This window comes from Lissotriton helveticus, chromosome 5_1 (assembly GCF_964261635.1).
Source record: "Lissotriton helveticus chromosome 5_1, aLisHel1.1, whole genome shotgun sequence".
Taxonomy (NCBI): Eukaryota; Metazoa; Chordata; class Amphibia; order Caudata; family Salamandridae; genus Lissotriton; species Lissotriton helveticus.
Genome location: NC_136065.1, coordinates 703,128,328 through 703,153,475, shown reverse-complemented (window position 1 = coordinate 703,153,475; position 25,148 = coordinate 703,128,328).

The window sequence follows — 25,148 nt, the reverse complement described above, 5'->3', positions numbered from 1 at the left end:
GTAACAATGGTCCTTAAAACATATACATGACAAAAACAATAAATATAGACCAAGATTAGTACTATATTCCACGGTGTCCAGCCGGACACAACATTTTTTCAATCAAATAAATGTTTCAACTTAATGACGAGCAGTCAAAAATAGAGTGGGACGCAGTCCTGCATCCAGTACACAAAACAAAAGACAAATACAAAAGAAACAAAGAATTTCAGGCAAAAGACAAAGGATGCTTGCGGTCAGTAAAAACACATGACAAGCTATCCATGACAGTATTCACACTGAGGTAACACAATGGTTTATACATGTGAATCTATTCCATAGGTCGATGACGTTTCAATCCCTTTTAGAGAGATAATGGGATCATCATCAGGACAGTGATGTTACAATGTCAATGAGAAAGCTGCCTGTTGGGAGAAAGAGGGGGAAATAAAGGCAGAAAACATCTGTTGTAAGGATAGAGTCAACTCTTAAGAGAACGTAAGAAGACGTAAAGCTTGCTAGGAAGGCCACTGCTTGCATACGGGACCATACAGATTACATATTCGGTGGAGTTGTGGCACATAATTCGATGATGTGATCCATGTGTGGAGGCATGGAGGGGTGAAGTAGCAGAACCATTGGAGGTGTGTACGCTCCAAGGTATAGGGAAATAATGAAAAATGGGAACGTTCTTGTGACAGCTACAACATTAGTGGCTAAGCGAACGGTGAAAGTATCAGAAACAGTGGTGGTGCGGCAATTCTGATGTGAGCACAGTAACACTAGATAGCAAGGGTTGACTTCTACTGAGCATGAAAAGTATGCCAGAAGAGTCGTATTGTGTGCGAGTGTATGGCATGCACGAACGGTGCACACTAACCTTGGTAGAAAGTTAGAGACACAGGGCTACAGTTCCGGTGTGGAGTTGTAAGACTATACTGGGTACACGATAAACTGCAGAGAAACAGAGGAGTGTTAGTGAACACTCTCCAAGTGAACTATTTGCGGTGAAGTTGGTGAAAACAACGGGACAATATTTACCTAAGCTCACAGTGGAGCCGCTAGTGATTGCAGAAGGAGCATGGATTGTGTTCCACAAGGAACTAATCCAGATAGTTGCGGGTACGACAATGCGAAACCTGTAATGAAAAAAATTGTACCTCATGTGAAAGAGGTTCAGACCGCAGCGTAGGGGGCTCGGTGGCTTCTATATTAATCTAAACAGTGCGCTTACCGGTTTTGGCGGGCGGTAGTGGCCGGATCGAAGGATTCTTGCTGCGTGGTGGCATTGAAGCTACCGTACGCTAGATCCGAGTGCTCATTATACCAAGCCGTCAAACAACAGGGGGCTGGCTCTAATCAGTAAGGCTGAGCCAAGAATTAACCAACAAAACAAAATTGTCAATACTGATGCGTGTGGTTCACCAACTTGAATTAGTCCCAGGAACCGAATGATTAATCAGGAACGGGAATTACTATTTGATAGTATTTTATTCATTTCTTTTTGCAGCATTTAACTCCACATTTTAATTCGTAGTACAAAAAGGGGGAAACAGGATATATTTACAATGGACACTGAAAATAACAATTCTAACATTCATTCAAGATGCAGGCATATCACAAACAACAGTCTCATGTCATACATACTCAGGGAAAAAGGTGAGGGAAAAAACGAACAGCAAATACCAAGGTCTACAAAGTAAAAAAAAAAATTCGTACTGAATGTGTTACAAGGTACATTCCTGAAACTTTACATAGTCAAATAAGATTCATTAGAGTGATAATGGTAATGTACAGGATTAAGCAATGGGTTCAACCAATTTGATCCCCAGAGGCGTCGGTAGACCAAGGGAGGATGGCCTACGCGTTTCGAATCCCACTTAAATCGTGGGGGATTCTCTTCAGGGCCGTTAGATTTTCTGTACAAAAGAATGAAAGAAGAAAAAACTAAATGTAAATGGCAAAATTAAGGCCAAACAAAAGTTCTCATACAGCAATTGATAACATACAGGATACCGCCATATGACCCGCGCCAGAGAGTGATTTTTACACCAGTTTAGAGCCATAGAAGTGTATGGCGGGATGAGGGGTGCCTGGTGGGCAGAGGCTTGTGCAGGCTTGGAGCTGAGCTATTAATACAAGTGAACCTACAAACGGTGACTTAAGGCACTGTGATAGTTCCTCACCTTAATTAAAACTGCGGTGGAGTGTGCCTGTGTGTCGTGAAGACGCTGGAACGACAGAGATTCTATCTGTAATCAGAATGATGTGGGGTTTAATTGCCTTGTTTGAACAAAGAGGGTCGCTAAAGTTTTTTAAAATATGCGACCAGAGTACTTGCCTCTATGTTCTCCTGTTGGGAGAAAACAGTGGAGCCCCCCGCGGGGCCTGCTATCATCAGAAGGTGTCACCACGTCAAAAGGCACTCTCAAAATTGGAGAAGGGACGAGACTAATGTGGTGGAGCTGGCCCCTTGTTTAGAGCCTCAACTATACTGCAATAAAAAGATAAAAATGCAGTTGTAAAAAATACTTTCACTTACAGTAAGGTAACTTAAGGGACAAAAGCATGCTTTCTTCTAACGATTCTTACCATTTCACGGTATGAAGGCATGTTATAAGGTTGAAGCGTCAAAGAATCACGGCGGCCGAAAATCGATTTGCTGGAAAAAACAGTAAAGGGAAAGCCCAGTTACTCGACAGAACAGCTTGTTTTTAACGTGAGCGGTGAGACGCTAGGCCTCACAACTGGCTTAACACAATCGCCCGTCTTCTATCTTTTACACAAACCGGTGATTTCAAAAGCCCTTGGATAGTCTGAATGGACCACCGAATTAGCGGGCTAGATATGAGCAGTTACCGCACTCTATGCAAGGTGCAATATAAAGCATTTATTCGTTTCTTACCCAGTTCGTGGTAATAAATGAAAAGCGGGACTGACGATGACACAAGCTTACGAAAACAAGGACTGGTGGCAGGTACAAATTAACGCAAGGGGCAAAGTACTCACTTGTAGTTGAGAGAAGAGCCGGACACGAACTGACGGCGTCTCAGGGTGCACTGATCACTGGCGCATGCGTGGACCAACGCGAGCACGGCACACGATTCTTTATAAAGGAACAGGAGTTTGGAAGGCCGCCCCCAGAGGGCGTGATATCGCAAACTCAATAGTGTTTCATACAAGGGATGGCATTAAAATGCAGATACCAGAAAGTGGACGTGAAACAAAAATGATAATTTCACATTAGCGCAGCAAAGGTGATCTATACATGGGATGCCTTCATAACTTATACATTTCACTAAGTTCATTTAAGCCTGACACAGCCGTGTCAAATTTGACTATAAGGAGAGCCTCTCTCCTGGACAGTTTTAGGTTCCAATCGCCTCCGCGCTGGTCCCTTTCCACTTTAGATATTACTGTCCAGTTTAAATCTTCGATTTTGTGTTGCATCCTAGCCCAATGGTTCACCAGGGGCGCATTTTCAACTTTCCTTTTCAGTCTCGACTTATGTTGAGAAATGCGCTGGCGTACTTCTTGGTTGGTTTTGCCTATATACAAGAAATTGCAAGGGCACTTTATCCCGTATACTACAAATTTAGATTTGCAATTACTGAAGGTGTCATGCTTCCATGCAATCCCGTTATGTTGGAATAGCGACCCTTCAACTGTGGAGTCGCAGCATAAACAGGTACCACATTTGTGGTGTCCGGTTATGGGGGGCATACCCATCAAATGACGTAATGAAGACTGTATTTTGGTGGGCATGGCTGCTCTTATCACGTGATTTGCTACACTGTTTTCCTTCTTGAAGGCAAATAAAGGGGGGTCTTTCAAACTGACATCAAGGTTTTTTACCAAGTGCCAATTTTGGCCAATAATGCGTTTGAGTTGATTGGCATTTGGGCAAAAGGTCGTAACACACACTTGGCGCTGTAATTTAGGTTTATCTTTTCGCTCCAAGAGCGCTTCTCTGGGAGTGTATTTTGCTCTCTTCATGCAGTTTTTAACAAGCTTCTTAGGATACCCTCGATCGCACAGTTTGGATATTAAGTTTTGCGCATGGTGTTGATAATCCTCATTATACGTACAGTTTCTGCGAACCCGCAGGAACTGACTGTATGGAAGGTTTTCTCTGAGGTTTCTCGGGTGATTACTGTCAAACAGTAGAGCTTTATTGCGATCAGTAGGTTTTATAAACAATGTGGTAGCTAGTCTGCCTTCTTTAGGGAACCACTCCACATCTAGAAATGGAATATGGGTAGTGGACTGGGCCAAGCTAAACTGTATATCTTGTGTCCTAGCGTTTAACCATTGGTGGAACAGGGACAAGTTGTTACTGTCTCCTGTCCATACCATGAAGACGTCATCTATGAAATGAAGCCAGGTACCTATATACTGACTAAATGGGTTGTTGTTATGTATATAGGTATCTTCGTATAATGACATAAAAAGTACTGCCAGCTCTGGTGCAAAGGGGCAGCCCATTGCCACCCCCTTGACTTGATAGTAAAAGTCATTATTGAAGCAAAAATAGTTCTTTTTTAATGCAAAGGATGCAAGGTCAACCAAAAATTTGGTGGGGACTCGCATAGGTCTTGGTCTTGAGTCTAAAAAGAAACTCAATACTGCCACTGCCTCGTCTTGTGGGATCTGAGTGTACAATGATGTCACATCGAGGGTGACTAGTGCGTCAATACCCTCGCGAAAGCTCACATCTTCCAGTTTATTTATAAAATCGGTGGTATCCTGTAGATAGGAGACTACCTGACTCATAAACTCTTTGAGAAAACAATCTACATATTTCGCAATCGGTTCAAGCAGTGAACCGCATCCTGCCACGATGGGTCTGCCAGGCGGATGATCCTGGTTCTTATGGAGTTTGGGTAGAGCATAGAACATGGGGGTTTTTTGATGTTTGATCTGTAGGTATTCTAATTCCTTTTGTCCCAAAAACCCTTGTTCAAATCCTTCTTGGATTAGTGCGAACAGTTAATTTTGTAGATCCTTGGTGGGGTCTTTTCCTATTTTGCGATAGCAGTTGGGGTCCTCAAGTTGTCTCATTACCTCTGCGGTGTAGTCATTAGTATCCCACATGACTATTGCCCCGCCTTTATTGGCTTGCTTTATCACAATCGAGGTATCGTTCTTTAGATTTGTTAAGGCAGCCATTTGATCTTTTGTGGTATTGTATTTAACGAATTTTTTATCTTTTTCCATAGAAGAGATGGCAGATAACACGGTTTTTTCAAAGATTATTAATTCTTTTGGGATCTTATTAGCTGGTGGGCAGAATGTCGATTTGTTTCTTAACCCGGTGACTTCAATGGGACGTTGTATGGGGTTTTCAATAAAAAACATGGTCAATCTCAATTTTCTGCAGAATTCAATAAATTCTGTTTTTAATTTCACGAAGTCTGTCTGTTTGGAGGGAACAAACGACAGCCCCTTGGCTAGTATACTTTCTTCTGCTTCCGTCAGGACCTTACTAGAGAGATTAAAAATAGGTGACACTCCTAGTTTTTGTATTGTTGACGGCGTGTTTTCATCTCCCAGGGGGTTGTGTATCTCACCCTGCCCTTGGGGCGCGTCTGGCCTCTCGATAAAAAAGGATTCGTAGGTTGATTTTGTTGTGGTTGATTTTGATTCCAATTCCTATTTCTATTTGGGCGATTATAATTGTTGCCTGTGTCACTATCGGTACCTGAAGATGATGTATCTGAAAAAGAGATGAATTGTTTTCTCGATCTCCCTTGGTTGTCAGAGAGATAACGTCTGGAGTCTACCTTAGAAAAGAAATCTGATTGAAGATAAGGGTATACGTTTTCCAGAGAGAAGCTTTTCTTATCCTTCTCAAACTGGTTTGTTTTATGGGTAATCGTGTAATCCTTAAATTCTTGTATCTCTTTTTCCACCTTCTCTAGTAGTGCCTTGGCATCAGCTATGGCTGGATTGGCACTAATCTCAGATTCTAGTTTTGCAATTTCTTTCAACTCTTCTTTTGAGATTCGTACTGCTGTTTCAACTGTGAGGACCATAAGATCTCTGCTACATTTGGTCTCTATTAAAGAAAAACCTTTTTTAAAAATGGGGTCTTCAGTAAATATAACAGGAATGTTTTTAATCTGAAGACTGCCTGGGATGGTCCCTTCGCGTAAGTGTTGTAATAGGAAATGACCATGAAGGTCAGTTCTAATATGTTTCTTTTTAAGTCTAAGTAGCTTATCGGATTCGTTATTTGATGTGGCTGATACACTCAAGGAAACCGATGAAAAGACTGGCGGGTCACTTAGCAGACTCCTGATGTGATCTTCAGTGTAAGCGAACGTGTCCTTCTCTGCCATCACATGTGCTAGGAGAAAAAAAGTGTGAAAAAAAGAGAAAAGTGCAAGTGTTAAAAGACACCAATGACAAACTAAAACATGAAAATTAGGAAAATACTATTAACAAAGGGTTGAAAAGCACTAGTAGATTCAAACCTTGCTGGTGGAAGGGATACTAAATAAACCTTCACTCCAAAGTAATGGAGCTATTGATATAGCCTCGCGGGCAGCGGCCCGCTAAGATAGCGTCAAACAACAGGGGGCTGGCTCTAATCAGTAAGGCTGAGCCAAGAATTAACCAACAAAACAAAATTGCCAATACTGATGCGTGTGGTTCACCAACTTGAATTAGTCCCAGGAACCGAATGTTTAATCAGGAACAGGAATTACTATTTGATAGTATTTTATTCATTTCTTTTTGCAGCATTTAACTCCACATCTTAATTCGTAGTACAAAAAGGGGGAAACAGGATATATTTACAATGGACACTGAAAATAACAATTCTAACATTCATTCAAGATGCAGGCATATCACAAACAACAGTCTCATGTCATACATACTCATGGAAAAAGGTGAGGGAAAAAACGAACAGCAAATACCAAGGTCTACAAATTAAAAAAAAAAAATTGTACTGAATGTGTTACAAGGCACATTCCTGAAACTTTACATAGTCAAATAAGATTCATTAGAGTGATAATGGTAATGTACAGGATTAAGCAATGGGTTCAACCAATTTGATCCCCAGAGGCGTCGGTAGACCAAGGGAGGATGGCCTACGCGTTTCGAATCCCACTTAAATCGTGCGGGATTCTCTTCAGGGCCGTTAGATTTTCTGTACAAAAGAATGAAAGAAGAAAAAACAAAATGTAAATGGCAAAATTAAGGCCGAACAAAAGTTCTCATACAGCAATTGATAACATACAGGATACCGCCATATGACCCGCGCCAGAGAGTGATTTTTACACCAGTTTAGAGCCATAGAAGTGTATGGCGGGATGAGGGGTGCCTGGTGGGCAGAGGCTTGTGCAGGCTTGGAGCTGAGCTATTAATACAAGTGAACCTACAAACGGTGACTTAAGGCACTGTGATAGTTCCTCACCTTAATTAAAACTGCGGTGGAGTGTGCCTGTGTGTCGGGAAGACGCTGGAACGACAGAGATTCTATCTGTAATCAGAATGATGTGCGGTTTAATTGCCTTGTTTGAACAAAGAGGGTCGCTAAAGTTTTTTAATATAAGCGACCAGAGTACTTGCCTCTATGTTCTCCTGTTGGGAGAAAACAGTGGAGCCCCCAGCGGGGCCTGCTATCATCAGAAGGTGTCACCACGTCAAAAGGCACTCTCAAAATTGGAGAAGGGACGAGACTAATGTGGTGGAGCTGGCCCCTTGTTTAGAGCCTCAACTATACTGCAGTAAAAAGATAAAAATGCAGTTGTAAAAAATACTTTCACTTACAGTAAGGTAACTTAAGGGACAAAAGCATGCTTTCTTCTAACGATTCTTACCATTTCACGGTATGATGGCATGTTATAAGGTTGAAGCGTCAAAGAATCACGGCGGTCGAAAATCGATTTGCTGGAAAAAACAGTAAAGGGAAAGCCCAGTTACTCGACAGAACAGCTTGTTTTTAACGTGAGCGGTGAGACGCTAGGCCTCAAAACTGGCTTAACACAATCGCCCGTCTTCTATCTTTTACACAAACCGGTGATTTCAAAAGCCCTTGGATAGTCTGAATGGACCACCGAATTAGCGGGCTAGATATGCGCAGTTACCGCACTCTATGCAAGGTGCAATATAAAGCATTTATTCCTTTCTTACCCAGTTCGTGGTAATAAATGAAAAGCGGGACTGACGATGACACAAGCTTACGAAAACAAGGACTGGTGGCAGGTACAAATTAACGCAAGGGGCAAAGTACTCACTTGTAGTTGAGAGAAGAGCCGGACACAAACTGACGGCGTCTCAGGGTGCACTGATCACTCGCGCATGCGTGGAGTAAAGCGAGCACGGCACACGATTCTTTATAAAGGAACAGGAGTTTGGAAGGCCGCCCCCAGAGGGCGTGATATCGCAAACTCAATAGTGTTTCATACAAGGGATGGCATTAAAATGCAAATACCAGAAAGTGGACGTGAAACAAAAATGATAATTTTACATTAGCGCAGCAAAGGTGATCTATACATGGGATGCCTTCATAACTTATAAATTTCACTAAGTTCATTTAAGCCTGACACAGCCGTGTCAAATTTGACTATAAGGAGAGCCTCTCTCCTGCACAGTTTTAGGTTCCAATCGCCTCCGCGCTGGTCCCTTTCCACTTTAGATATTACTGTCCAGTTTAAATCTTCGATTTTGTGTTGCATCCTAGCCCAATGGTTCACCAGGGGCGCATTTTCAACTTTCCTTTTCAGTCTCGACTTATGTTGAGAAATGCGCTGGCGTACTTCTTGGTTGGTTTTGCCTATATACAAGTAATTGCAAGGGCACTTTATCCCGTATACTACAAATTTAGATTTGCAATTACTGAAGGTGTCATGCTTCCATGCAATCTCGTTATGTTGGAATAGCGACCCTTCAACTGTGGAGTCGCAGCATAAACAGGTACCACATTTGTGGTGTCCGGTTATGGGTATTGACGCACTAGTCACCCTCGATGTGACATCATTGTACACTCAGATCCCACAAGACGAGGCAGCGGCAGTATTGAGTTTCTTTTTAGACTCAAGACCAAGACCTATGCGAGTCCCCACCAAATTTTTGGTTGACCTTGCATCCTTTGCATTAAAAAAGAACTATTTTTGCTTCAATAATGACCTTTACTATCAAGTCAAGGGGGTGGCAATGGGCTGCCCCTTTGCACCAGAGCTGGCAGTACTTTTTATGTCATTATACGAAGATACCTATATACATAACAACAACCCATTTAGTCAGTATATAGGTACCTGGCTTCGTTTCATAGATGACGTCTTCATGGTATGGACAGGAGACAGTAACAACTTGTCCCTGTTCCACCAATGGTTAAACGCTAGGACACCAGATATACAGTTTAGCTTGGCCCAGTCCACTACCCATATTCCATTTCTAGATGTGGAGGTATTCCCTAAAGAAGGCAGACTAGCTACCACATTGTTTATAAAACCTACTGATCGCAATAAAGCTCTACTGTTTGACAGTAATCACCCGCGAAACCTCAGAGAAAACCTTCCATACAGTCAGTTCCTGCGGGTTCGCAGAAACTGTACGTATAATGAGGATTACCAACACCATGCGCAAAACTTAATATCCAAACTGTGCGATCAAGGGTATCCTAAGAAGCTTGTTAAAAACTGCATGAAGAGAGCAAAATACACTCCCAGAGAAGCGCTCTTGGAGCGAAAAGATAAACCTAAATTACAGCGCCAAGTGTGTGTTACGACCTTTTGCCCAAATGCCAATCAACTCAAATGCATTATTGGCCAAAATTGGCACTTGGTAAAAAACCTTGATGTCAGTTTGAAAGACCCCCCTTTATTTGCCTTCAAGAAGGAAAACAGTGTAGCAAATCACGTGATAAGAGCAGCCATGCCCACCAAAATACAGTCTTCATTACGTCATTTGATGGGTATGCCCCCCATAACCGGACACCACAAATGTGGTACCTGTTTATGCTGCGACTCCACAGTTGAAGGGTCGCTATTCCAACATAACGGGATTGCATGGAAGCATGACACCTTCAGTAATTGCAAATCTAAATTTGTAGTATACGGGATAAAGTGCCCTTGCAATTTCTTGTATATAGGCAAAACCAACCAAGAAGTACGCCAGCGCATTTCTCAACATAAGTCGAGACTGAAAAGGAAAGTTGAAAATGCGCCCCTGGTGAACCATTGGGCTAGGATGCAACACAAAATCGAAGATTTAAACTGGACAGTAATATCTAAAGTGGAAAGGGACCAGCGCGGAGGCGATTGGAACCTAAAACTGTCCAGGAGAGAGGCTCTCCTTATAGTCAAATTTGACACGGCTGTGTCAGGCTTAAATGAATTTAGTGAAATTTATAAGTTATGAAGGCATCCCATGTATAGATCACCTTTGCTGCGCTAATGTGAAATTATCATTTTTGTTTCACGTCCACTTTCTGGTATCTGCATTTTAATGCCATCCCTTGTATGAAACACTATTGAGTTTGCGATATCACGCCCTCTGGGGGCGGCCTTCCAAACTCCTGTTCCTTTATAAAGAATCGTGTGCCGTGCTCGCGTTGGTCCACGCATGCGCGAGTGATCAGTGCACCCTGAGACGCCGTCAGTTCGTGTCCGGCTCTTCTCTCAACTACAAGTGAGTACTTTGCCCCTTGCGTTAATTTGTACCTGCCACCAGTCCTTGTTTTCGTAAGCTTGTGTCATCGTCAGTCCCGCTTTTCATTTATTACAACGAACTGGGTAAGAAACGAATAAATGCTTTATATTGCACCTTGCATAGAGTGCGGTAACTGCGCATATCTAGCCCGCTAATTCGGTGGTCCATTCAGACTATCCAAGGGCTTTTGAAATCACCGGTTTGTGTAAAAGATAGAAGACGGGCGATTGTGTTAAGCCAGTTGTGAGGCCTAGCGTCTCACCGCTCACGTTAAAAACAAGCTGTTCTGTCGAGTAACTGGGCTTTCCCTTTACTGTTTTTTCCAGCAAATCGATTTTCGACCGCCGTGATTCTTTGACGCTTCAACCTTATAACATGCCATCATACCGTGAAATGGTAAGAATCGTTAGAAGAAAGCATGCTTTTGTCCCTTAAGTTACCTTACTGTAAGTGAAAGTATTTTTTACAACTGCATTTTTATCTTTTTATTGCAGTATGGTTGAGGCTCTAAACAAGGGGCCAGCTCCACCACATTAGTCTCGTCCCTTCTCCAATTTTGAGAGTGCCTTTTGACGTGGTGACACCTTCTGATGATAGCAGGCCCCGCGGGGGGCTCCACTGTTTTCTCCCAACAGGAGAACATAGAGGCAAGTACTCTGGTCGCTTATATTAAAAAACTTTAGCGACCCTCTTTGTTCAAACAAGGCAATTAAACCGCACATCATTCTGATTACAGATAGAATCTCTGTCGTTCCAGCGTCTTCACGACACACAGGCACACTCCACCGCAGTTTTAATTAAGGTGAGGAACTATCACAGTGCCTTAATTCACCGTTTGTAGGTTCACTTGTATTAATAGCTCAGCTCCAAGCCTGCACAAGCCTCTGCCCACCAGGCACCCCTCATCCCGCCATACACTTCTATGGCTCTAAACTGGTGTAAAAATCACTCTCTGGCGCGGGTCATATGGCGGTATTCTGTATGTTATCAATTGCTGTATGAGAACTTTTGTTCGGCCTTAATTTTGCCATTTACATTTTGTTTTTTCTTCTTTCATTCTTTTGTACAGAAAATCTAACGGCCCTGAAGAGAATCCCCCACGATTTAAGTGGGATTCGAAACGCGTAGGCCATCCTCCCTTGGTCTACCGACGCCTCTGGGGATCAAATTGGTTGAACCCATTGCTTAATCCTGTACATTACCATTATCACTCTAATGAATCTTATTTGACTCTTTAAAGTTTCAGGAATGTACCTTGTAACACATTCAGTACAATTTTATTTTTTTTAATTTGTAGACCTTGGTATTTGCTGTTCGTTTTTTTCCCTCACCTTTTTCCCTGAGTATGTATGACATGAGACTGTTGTTTGTGATATGCCTGCATCTTGAATGAATGTTAGAATTGTTATTTTCAGTGTCCATTGTAAATATATCCTGTTTCCCCCTTTTTGTACTACGAATTAAAATGTGGAGTTAAATGCTGCAAAAAGAAATGAATAAAATACTATCAAATAGTAATTCCCGTTCCTGATTAATCATTCGGTTCCTGGGACTAATTCAAGTTGGTGAACCACACGCATCAGTATTGGCAAATTTGTTTTGTTGGTTAATTCTTGGCTCAGCCTTACTGATTAGAGCCAGCCCCCTGTTGTTTGACGCTATCTTAGCGGGCCGCTGCCCGCGAGGCTATATCAATAGCTCCATTACTTTGGAGTGAAGGTTTATTTAGTATCCCTTCCACCAGCAAGGTTTGAATCTACTAGTGCTTTTCAACCCTTTGTTAATAGTATTTTCCTAATTTTCATGTTTTAGTTTGTCATTGGTGTCTTTTAACACTTGCACTTTTCTCTTTTTTTCACACTTTTTTTCTCTTAGCACATGTGATGGCAGAGAAGGACACGTTCGCTTACACTGAAGATCACATCAGGAGTCTGCTAAGTGACCCGCCAGTCTTTTCATCGGTTTCCTTGAGTGTATCAGCCACATCAAATAACGAATCCGATAAGCTACTTAGACTTAAAAAGAAACAGATTAGAACTGACCTTCATGGTCATTTCCTATTACAACACTTACGCGAAGGAACCATCCCAGGCGGTCTTCAGATTAAAAACATTCCTGTTATATTTACTGAAGACCCCATTTTTAAAAAAGGTTTTTCTTTAATAGAGACCAAATGTAGCAGAGATCTTATGGTCCTCACAGTTGAAACAGCAGTACGAATCTCAAAAGAAGAGTTGAAAGAAATTGCAAAACTAGAATCTGAGATTAGTGCCAATCCAGCCATAGCTGATGCCAAGGCACTACTAGAGAAGGTGGAAAAAGAGATACAAGAATTTAAGGATTACACGATTACCCATAAAACAAACCAGTTTGAGAAGGATAAGAAAAGCTTCTCTCTGGAAAACGTATACCCTTATCTTCAATCAGATTTCTTTTCTAAGGTAGACTCCAGACGTTATCTCTCTGACAACCAAGGGAGATCGAGAAAACAATTCATCTCTTTTTCAGATACATCATCTTCAGGTACCGATAGTGACACAGGCAACAATTATAATCGCCCAAATAGAAATAGGAATTGGAATCAAAATCAACCACAACAAAATCAACCTACGAATCCTTTTTTATCGAGAGGCCAGACGCGCCCCAAGGGCAGGGTGAGATACACAACCCCCTGGGAGATGAAAACACGCCGTCAACAATACAAAAACTAGGAGTGTCACCTATTTTTAATCTCTCTAGTAAGGTCCTGACGGAAGCAGAAGAAAGTATACTAGCCAAGGGGCTGTCGTTTGTTCCCTCCAAACAGACAGACTTCGTGAAATTAAAAACAGAATTTATTGAATTCTGCAGAAAATTGAGATTGACCATGTTTTTTATTGAAAACCCCATACAACGTCCCATTGAAGTCACCGGGTTAAGAAACAAATCGACATTCTGCCCACCAGCTAATAAGATCCCAAAAGAATTAATAATCTTTGAAAAAACCGTGTTATCTGCCATCTCTTCTATGGAAAAAGATAAAAAATTAGTTAAATACAATACCACAAAAGATCAAATGGCTGCCTTAACAAATCTAAAGAACGATACCTCGATTGTGATAAAGCAAGCCGATAAAGGCGGGGCGATAGTCGTGTGGGATACTAATGACTACACGGCAGAGGTAATGAGACAACTTGAGGACCCCAACTGCTATCGCAAAATAGGAAAAGACCGCACCAAGGATCTACAAAATGAACTGTTCGCACTAATCCAAGAAGGATTTGAACAAGGGTTTTTGGGACTAAAGAAATTAGAATACCTACAGATCAAACATCCAAAAACCCCCATGTTCTATTCTCTACCCAAACTCCATAAGAACCAGGATCATCCGCCTGGCAGACCCATCGTGGCAGGATGCGGTTCACTGCTTGAACCGATTGCGAAATATGTAGATTGTTTTCTCAAAGAGTTTATGAGTCAGGTAGTCTCCTATCTACAAGATACCACCGATTTTATAAATAAACTGGAAGATGTGAGCTTTCGCGAGGGTATTGACGCACTAGTCACCCTCGATGTGACATCATTGTACACTCAGATCCCACAAGACGAGGCAGTGGCAGTATTGAGTTTCTTTTTAGACTCAAGACCAAGACCTATGCGAGTCCCCACCAAATTTTTGGTTGACCTTGCATCCTTTGCATTAAAAAATAACTATTTTTGCTTCAATAATGACTTTTACTATCAAGTCAAGGGGGTGGCAATGGGCTGCCCCTTTGCACCAGAGCTGGCAGTACTTTTTATGTCATTATACGAAGATACCTATATACATAACAACAACCCATTTAGTCAGTATATAGGTACCTGGCTTCGTTTCATAGATGACGTCTTCATGGTATGGACAGGAGACAGTAACAACTTGCCCCTGTTCCACCAATGGTTAAACGCTAGGACACAAGATATACAGTTTAGCTTGGCCCAGTCCACTACCCATATTCCATTTCTAGATGTGGAGTGGTTCCCTAAAGAAGGCAGACTAGCTACCACATTGTTTATAAAACCTACTGATCGCAATAAAGCTCTACTGTTTGACAGTAATCACCCGAGAAACCTCAGAGAAAACCTTCCATACAGTCAGTTCCTGCGGGTTCGCAGAAACTGTACGTATAATGAGGATTACCAACACCATGCGCAAAACTTAATATCCAAACTGTGCGATCGAGGGTATCCTAAGAAGCTTGTTAAAAACTGCATGAAGAGAGCAAAATACACTCCCAGAGAAGCGCTCTTGGAGCGAAAAGATAAACCTAAATTACAGCGCCAAGTGTGTGTTACGACCTTTTGCCCAAATGCCAATCAACTCAAACGCATTATTGGCCAAAATTGGCACTTGGTAAAAAACCTTGATGTCAGTTTGAAAGACCCCCCTTTATTTGCCTTCAAGAAGGAAAACAGTGTAGCAAATCACGTGATAAGAGCAGCCATGCCCACCAAAATACAGTCTTCATTACGTCATTTGATGGGTATGCCCCCCATAACCGGACACCACAAATGTGGTACCTGTTTATGCTGCGACTCCACAGTTGAAGGGTCGCTATTCCAACATAACGGGATTGCATGGAAGCATGACACCTTCAGTAATTGCAAATCTAAATTTGTAGTATACGGGATAAAGTGCCCTTGCAATTTCTTGTATATAGGCAAAACCAACCAAGAAGTACGCCAGCGCATTTCTCAACATAAGTCGAGACTGAAAAGGAAAGTTGAAAATGCGCCCCTGGTGAACCATTGGGCTAGGATGCAACACAAAATCGAAGATTTAAACTGGACAGTAATATCTAAAGTGGAAAGGGACCAGCGCGGAGGCGATTGGAACCTAAAACTTTCCAGGAGAGAGGCTCTCCTTATAGTCAAATTTGACACGGCTGTGTCAGGCTTAAATGAACTTAGTGAAATTTATAAGTTATGAAGGCATCCCATGTATAGATCACCTTTGCTGCGCTAATGTGAAATTATCATTTTTGTTTCACGTCCACTTTCTGGTATCTGCATTTTAATGCCATCCCTTGTATGAAACACTATTGAGTTTGCGATATCACGCCCTCTGGGGGCGGCCTTCCAAACTCCTGTTCCTTTATAAAGAATCGTGTGCCGTGCTCGCGTTGCTCCACGCATGCGCGAGTGATCAGTGCACCCTGAGACGCCGTCAGTTCGTGTCCGGCTCTTCTCTCAACTACAAGTGAGTACTTTGCCCCTTGCGTTAATTTGTACCTGCCACCAGTCCTTGTTTTCGTAAGCTTGTGTCATCGTCAGTCCCGCTTTTCATTTATTACCACGAACTGGGTAAGAAAGGAATAAATGCTTTATATTGCACCTTGCATAGAGTGCGGTAACTGCGCATATCTAGCCCGCTAATTCGGTGGTCCATTCAGACTATCCAAGGGCTTTTGAAATCACCGGTTTGTGTAAAAGATAGAAGACGGGCGATTGTGTTAAGCCAGTTGTGAGGCCTAGCGTCTCACGGCTCACGTTAAAAACAAGCTGTTCTGTCGAGTAACTGGGCTTTCCCTTTACTGTTTTTTCCAGCAAATCGATTTTCGACCGCCGTGATTCTTTGACGCTTCAACCTTATAACATGCCATCATACCGTGAAATGGTAAGAATCGTTAGAAGAAAGCATGCTTTTGTCCCTTAAGTTACCTTACTGTAAGTGAAAGTATTTTTTACAACTGCATTTTTATCTTTTTATTGCAGTATAGTTGAGGCTCTAAACAAGGGGCCAGCTCCACCACATTAGTCTCGTCCCTTCTCCAATTTTGAGAGTGCCTTTTGACGTGGTGACACCTTCTGATGATAGCAGGCCCCGCGGGGGGCTCCACTGTTTTCTCCCAACAGGAGAACATAGAGGCAAGTACTCTGGTTGCTTATATTAAAAAACTTTAGCGACACTCTTTGTTCAAACAAGGCAATTAAACCGCACATCATTCTGATTACAGATAGAATCTCTGTCGTTCCAGCGTCTTCACGACACACAGGCACACTCCACCGCAGTTTTAATTAAGGTGAGGAACTATCACAGTGCCTTAAGTCACCGTTTGTAGGTTCACTTGTATTAATAGCTCAGCTCCAAGCCTGCACAAGCCTCTGCCCACCAGGCACCCCTCATCCCGCCATACACTTCTATGGCTCTAAACTGGTGTAAAAATCACTCTCTGGCGCGGGTCATATGGCGGTATCCTGTATGTTATCAATTGCTGTATGAGAACTTTTGTTTGGCCTTAATTTTGCCATTTACATTTTGTTTTTTCTTCTTTCATTCTTTTGTACAGAAAATCTAACGGCCCTGAAGAGAATCCCCCATGATTTAAGTGGGATTCGAAACGCGTAGGCCATCCTCCCTTGGTCTACCGACGCCTCTGGGGATCAAATTGGTTGAACCCATTGCTTAATCCTGTACATTACCATTATCACTCTAATGAATCTTATTTGACTATTTAAAGTTTCAGGAATGTACCTTGTAACACATTCAGTACAATTTTTTTTTTTTTATTTGTAGACCTTGGTATTTGCTGTTCGTTTTTTCCCTCACCTTTTTCCCTGAGTATGTATGACATGAGACTGTTGTTTGTGATATGCCTGCATCTTGAATGAATGTTAGAATTGTTATTTTCAGTGTCCATTGTAAATATATCCTGTTTCCCCCTTTTTGTACTACGAATTAAAATGTGGAGTTAAATGCTGCAAAAAGAAATGAATAAAATACTATCAAATAGTAATTCCCGTTCCTGATTAATCATTCGGTTCCTGGGACTAATTCAAGTTGGTGAACCACACGCATCAGTATTGGCAATTTTGTTTTGTTGGTTCATTATACCAAGCCGGCAGTGCACATGATTAAGTGAAAATATGGCGGCCATGTTGGGTGAGTCACGTTTAGCGAAAAAAAAGAAAGACTGCTGCCAAGAGTGGTTGGTGGGCCGATGCACGGTTGCAGTAAGAGGAAGATATTAAAAAAGGAGTTGAATCAGACAGAGATAGAAAGAAGGAGGTTTAAAACAAAATGTTAAGGGAGCAGTACGTCTTGTATTAATAGAATTAACTGCTTATATTTGGATTAAACAAGGTGAAGCAACCTATGGCAAATTACAAACCATATTCATGATTGCATTTGTACAAAAAGAGGGAGAAAGGAGATCTGTGAACATGTGCAGATTATTATCACATAATCATAAGAAATTGCCAGTCAATAATTTAAAAAAAATATAGTGCAATTCAAATTATACACACAGCGTCACAAGAAATTGCCTGGTCGGTAATTTCATTACACAGAATTAACGAACACAAGTGTATACAAAATATTTACAAGGCGCCCTAAGAAATAACCAGTCAAGGAGTACAAAATACAGTTTCGGCAGGGGTGCGACGTGATCAGAAGAGTACATTATGGAGTACTTAGAGTAGTGAGGTCCAGTCCTCGGTCCTGTTCAGACCATTCCTGATACTGTCCACACGAATTATCATTTTCAATTCGTCTTTGTTTAGGAGTAGAGCCATATCGCCACCTCTTTGGCGGAGTTTGAGTGCATTCAACACTGTCCACTTAATGTCATCCTCATTGTGTCCGTTCAAAGTTAAATGTTCAACAAGTGGTGCATTTTGTGTTTTACATCTCACTCTGCTCCGATGCTGGTCCATCCGGGTCTTTATATTCTGTGTTGTTTGGCCAATGTACACTTTGGGACAAGGACATTGGATCAGGTATTTGACATTACATGTATTGCAATTGGAAAATATGCGACTTTTCACTACAGTATTGTTGAAGTTAAATGATTTACCTTCCATTGTAAACTCACAAACATTCCAACTACCACATTTTGAGTGACCAATCAAAAGATCCAACCCCCAGTGAGTGTCAAGGGTAGAATGTGATGTAGGGTTAGGAAGTGCAGCTCTTACAAGGTGATCCTTTAAGTTACGGTTTTTGCGGAAGGCAAATAATGAGCGTTCAATGTTTAAACTTTCTGCATTCGGTATGGACCAGTGTTTGAGTATCGATTTGCATGCAGGATTGTAAACAGGGGAAAATGTAGTGACACAAACTATTCTGTTAGAATTACTTTTCACTTTAGGACTAAGTAGGACCTCCTTTGGGGAGTACCAACCCCTTTTCTGTGCATTGCGCAACAATCTCTTCGGGTAACTGCGATCTCTCAACTTGGCTGAGAGTGCAATCATGAATTTGGTCTGTAATTTGGCGTTGGTTGCTTCACCTTGTCTAATCCAAATACAAGCAGTTGATTCTATTAATACAAGATGTACTGCTTGCTTAACATTTTGTTTTAAACCTCCTTCTTTCTATCTCTGTCTGATTCAACTCCTTTTCTAAAATCTTCTTCTGGCTGCAACCGTGCATGGGCCCACCAACCACTCTTGGCAGCAGTCTTTCTTCTTTTTCGCTAAACGTGACTCCTCCAACATGGCCGCCGTATTTCCACGTAATCACGTGCACTGCGGCTTGGTATAATGAGCACTCTGATCTAGCGTACGGTAGCTTCACTGCCACCACGCAGCAAGATACCTTCGATCCGGCCACTGCCGCCTGCCAAAACCGGTAAGCGCACTGTTTAGATTAAGATAGAAGCCACCGAGCCCCTTAAGCTGCGGTCTGAACCTCTTTCACATGAGGTACAATTTTTGTCATTACAGGTTTCGCATTGTCGTACCCGCAATTATCTGAATTAGTTCCTTGTGGAACACAATCCATGCTCCTTCTGCAATCGCTAGCGGCTCCTCCTTGAGCTTAGGTAAATATCGTCCCGTTTTGTTCACCGACTCCACCGCGAATAGTTCACTTGGAGAGTGTTCACTAACACCCCTCTGTTTCTCTGCAGTTTATCGTGTACCCAGTATAGTTTTACAACTCCACACCGGAGCTTTAGCCCTGTGTCTCTAACTTTCTACCAAGGTTAGTGAGCACCGTTAGTGCATGCCGTACACTCGCACACAATACGACTCTTCTGGCATACTTGTCATGCCCAGTAGAAGTCCACCCTTCCTATCCAGTGTTATTGTGCTCACATCAGAATTGCCGCACCACCACTGTTTCTGATACTTTCAGTAATTTTTACCCCTTCGCCATCCAAAACTTTCCCTACTGTTGCACTAATTAGAGTGGGAATAGTAATTTTTACACATCCGCTATCCAACATTTTCCCTACTGTTTCACTCACTGGAGTGGGAATAGTCATTTCTAACCCTCCACTGGTCAACACTTTCCCTATTGTTGCACTCACTTGAGTGGGAATAGTAAATGTTACCCCTCTGCTATCCAACACATTCCCTACTGTTCAAGTTTAAAGATTTTTAAATACATATATTTAGAAATTGAGAAAGAATACAAAGGTATTCGAAACGCGTCTGACTAATTTGGAAAAATAAAGACCTGCATTTCCACGACATTTGGAGTCTGTTGTTCATCCTTTGGCGGTGTTCCGGCTGGGCACCGCAGAGAGGAGTGAAGGTACCGATATATATATATATATTCACAGAAAAAACCATAGGTTATAGACCATATATAGTTAGGAATTAGCATTTACAAAACCTTGAAAATTCACTGAAAAAACCATAGGTTATAGACCATATATAGTTAGGAAATAGCATTTAGAAAACCTTATTTTACTCACACAAAACCATTGAAATTCCATATATAGTTAGTTGCACTAACTATATATCGCGCACCTGCAATCCACTGCTGATGATGTCACATATTACATCATTCATGACATGGTCAGTGACATCACTGATGACATCACTGATGACATCTCAAATGACATCACTGATGACATCACTGATGACATCTCATTTGACATTACTGATCACATAACTGATGACATCATTCATGTGATGATACAATGAACCTCTTCAGACTCTAATATAACCTTAGATACACTCAGTGTAAACAGACACTCACAGACTGTCACTCATCCATGGAGTTACTCACACACCTAGTCAGTCTTGCAAAGAATCAATCACACCTCGATTTCCTCAACTATATAGTTATACACACCTTACTTATTGGAACATATAATAACACATATTTACTCTGTTATACAATCCCTGATACAAGTTCACAATAATCCATACAGCCACTCACACATTCACTGGCTCTTATGCACAGTTATTTATATATGTCAACTATCACATGTACTGTGTTTTACATATGTACTTACTTTGACATGTAGCACTGAGATATCCATTCACTCACCAATACACTCATGCACACAGTCAACCGCCCATACAGATGTTTCCACATGCACTTTTGAACCCATACATCTAGTGAATCAACTGCTCACACATCTATGCACAGAGTCATACACCTCCCAGACACCCACACACACACTCAGTCTCCCATACAAATACTTGGGCAACTAATCAATAACCCATATAGTTAGTCATATAGCTAATGATCAACACATGCATCAGATTACAAAACAACAGACACAATGATGCACAATTTAAAACAGTTTAGTCACTAACCCATGCACTCAGTGAGACACATTTAATCACTCACTTATACAGTCAGTCATGCACCTACTAAATCCTTCATCCAGACACTTATACATCCACTCATTCTTCAATATGTAAGACATATTTTAACTTTACAGAAGCATACAGTCACTGGATGTTGTCATCAGTGATGTCATCAGTGATGTCATTTGAGATGTCATCAGTGATGTCATCAGTGATGTCACTGACCATGTCATGAATGATGTAATATGTGACATCATCAGCAGTGGATTGCAGGTGCGCGATATATAGTTAGTGCAACTAACTATATATGGAATTTCAATGGTTTTGTGTGAGTAAAATAAGGTTTTCTAAATGCTATTTCCTAACTATATATGGTCTATAACCTATGGTTTTTTCAGTGAATTTTCAAGGTTTTGTAAATGCTAATTCCTAACTATATATGGTCTATAACCTATGGTTTTTTCTGTGAATTTCATTGGTTTTTTAACAGCTAATATCTGTAGCTGTAAAATGTATTCTTCTTTAAATCCAAAAATATATTTTATATGTTTATGAATAATTTTTTTTTAAAATATTTTTTTTTCTTCGTTCCCGCTTCGCGAATCGGGAAGCTTCCCGTTAGCTGACCTTGATGCCGCGAAATAGACCGCGAGCCGGTAAACGTTTCTTTACCGCAAGTGCCGCGTTAGAAAACAACATCGTGACGCCTCCCGTCCGCATGACGTTCCACGTTGTCGCTTGATACGTCATATGACGTGCTACGTTAGCGAACTGGTACGCGAAGCGAGTGCCAAAGCGCAGGTTTCTGGAAGCAAACAGGGAGGCCCTGCAAAGCGCTTAACGTAAACACAGCAAGTCATGTGACTTGGTAATAACACTTTTCATTGGTTCATTTCACTTTTGGTTTCCTAATGATGTAAGACTAGGTCATATAATCTAAAATGAACACTTTTGATTGGTTGAGAACTCTTGTTTTTCCCAAATGATGAAAATCCCTCCTTCTTTCCTCACTCTGACTTTCATCATTGTGAGAGAAAGACCCTTTGTGATCACTGAGCAATGGCTTCTTTAGTAGCTTCAGCTGGTGCTTCCCCACCACCTCCACCACATCCAAGGAAGAGTGGACCACCTGCTCAAGTTGTAATTCAACAAGAAGAAGAAGAAGAGGAACAGGAGGACGAGCACGAAGAGAGGCAGTTTTTGCCTGAGCAGCCCAAGACGTCTCACCGGAAAGAAAACTTCATTTGGCAATTTTTTAAAATTCCCAAAGGTCAGAAAAAAGTAAATGCAAGATACGTAACTTGCCTTATATGTCAAGATAGACTGTCCAGAGGGACCGACAAAAAATACAGTTTCGGAAACTACACAATGCATCGCCATATGACTAGGTGGCATCCTAACAACTACAGTGCTGCACAGTTTCGGAACGACCTAGATAATCTCCCTATTATGGCCAGAAGATCTGTTGTACCGGAAGTAACGGGACCAGAGGGCAGGGAGATGGTGCCAAATATACAAATGAGATTTGGTGAAGTAAAACACACCTGCGTATTTTGCGATGGATTCATTTCCTACGGAGAAAGAAGCATCACTCTGATCAACAGAGCTATTGACTATCATATGCAAGTTTGTCCGAAACGCCCAAAATAATAAATACTTCTTTTTTTTGTTTTGTTGCTCCTGTTGAGCCCTTTACAATGAATCGTTTTCATTGCCCCCTCCAAGAAAAACCCAAAAAAATATAAAACTGTTCCGAAAAATTCAAAAACAGTAAAAAAATGTTCAGAAAAATAAAAAAAAAGTTCTTTTCAGAACTACCTCCCCGTTATTAAAAAATTGGTACAATATTTGGAACTGTGCCAACCTCTATTTCTCTTAGTTCGCTTCCTAGTTCGCTCGCTGGTACGCGAACTGGAAGCGAACCAAAAACAGTAAGTATAAGGGAAGGAAACACACACTTATGTTAAAAGAAAGACAGCTATAGGGGAGTAAACTAGAGATACTATTACCCATAATCCACTACTGATGATGTCACATATTACATCATTCATGACATGCTCAGTGACATCATCAGCAGAGGATTGCGGGTTTTTTGGCAACATGCCTTATCCACGGTTTAATAACGCTGCCTTTTGCTTTATATAAGTTTTCAAATTGTATGAAATATATACCAATAGGTCTTTATGAACCTTTAGGTAGTGCTTTTGTTCATGAGGTCTGGTCGCTTCCATACACATACAGATGTTTCAAAGATGATCAAGAAGTTTATCTGAATGGAGAGGAATGCACTGAGACGCCAGATCATTCACTAATGTGTAGGCACATACAGTTACACGATTCATGCAACAAACACCGACCAAATATGGCTTGCGTGTTGCAAGGCACGCCAGTTCCTGCTATCATCCCCACGTTCAAGTTGTTGGAAAATGGTAGTTATTTGATGCTCAATAATGAAGATTGTTCTGAGTTAATTAAAAGTATTCCTTTTATCGTAACAGTAAGTGAACGGGTTATTTGCTGCAGAAATGTTCTATTTCCTCCCACACATGAACATAGGGAGTTTTCAATCTGGCCACAAATACCAACCTTGGGACACGTTTCAACGGCATGACAAGAATAAGAGCTCTTTTGTCTCAGAGAGAGGTGGCCTTGAGTTCGGCCCGTGAAACTTTCCTACTTCACATAGCGAACACCCGTACACAGGTTTGCCTTTCAATTTCAGCAACATGTTTCCGACTATCTTTAACGCATCCTCCACAAAATCCCTGGCACACTTTTTTAAAGTTGTTACCAGTGGTCTCGTGACTTCATTTGAGAAAATCTTTGGAGTCATCCCTGCTCCCTTTCATTCCATTTTCTCCACTCTGGTTCGTGGATTGCATTTTTACTTGCATTACCAGCGGACGCTCTTGTGCTTTTTTACATTTTTAAATATGGATGTCCCTCCTATGCAACCTCCGACCCTGCAGCTGCTGACACTGTTCCGCAATCGCATGCTAGAATATTATGGCACAATGCCGTTGGCGATATTAAGCACGGCATATGGATTATCTTTTCGGTTCTCCTACTTCACCTGTGTCCAGCCTGTATTTCACTGCCTGACCTGTGATTTCGATTGGGCCATTGATTTGTGTCTCTGCGGACCGGTTTCTCCTGACGTCGACTTTAATCAGCTGATGACTCCTATCATTACTCACGAGTTGATTTGTCCTGGCGAAAGGATTATGGCTGTGGCATTGATGCATGGACTACTTGGTCCCTGGAATTTACTGGCGGCAGCACAGTCTTTCTTGGAACACAGCTTTCTTGAAAACCCACCGAGCTGTCCTCTGATGGTGATAGAGGATCCGGTGCTGGGAGAGCACGTATGTTCTTTTCCGCTTTTAAATTGGATGGCTGAACTGTTTTCGGATGAAGACGGTGACTTCCTATTGGAGGCTGTTGCAGCTTATTTTGCATACACAGTTATGTCATAGACCTTTTTCATGTTTGATATGCTGAGTACTAGCATTTCATTGACAATTCATTGACTTATTTGTCAAGTTTTTATTATTTACCTTGCCTATTGGCTTAAGACTCGATAAAGTACTTGGCTGTTTTATTTTTCTTTAGCATTGAATTTTCCTAGTTTTTAATGCTTTACCTTGCGGACCGTCCACATATAAACTTGCCATCTGCTCTCATGAGATGGCACTTCTATTATCTTATTCAGTTCGTTTCCGGATCATGAGGAGGTGTCATCTAGGTCCTGGATATCTTTACACCGTGTTAAGTTAGCATGGGCTCATTACCGGTTTAAACGCCATTTTTCCTTTTTTGCAACTTCTGCACACGACACTTAGTTGTTGCTTTAGCTTTCCACCTAGTAGTTCATCGTGGTTTACATGAGAATAATATGTTATTGGTCTACTATCTGCTTTACTTGTTAAACTATATCTGTACAGCGAGTGCTAAAGTTTCAAGAACAACACGATACAGAATTGTTATGAGGTCTGATCTCCACG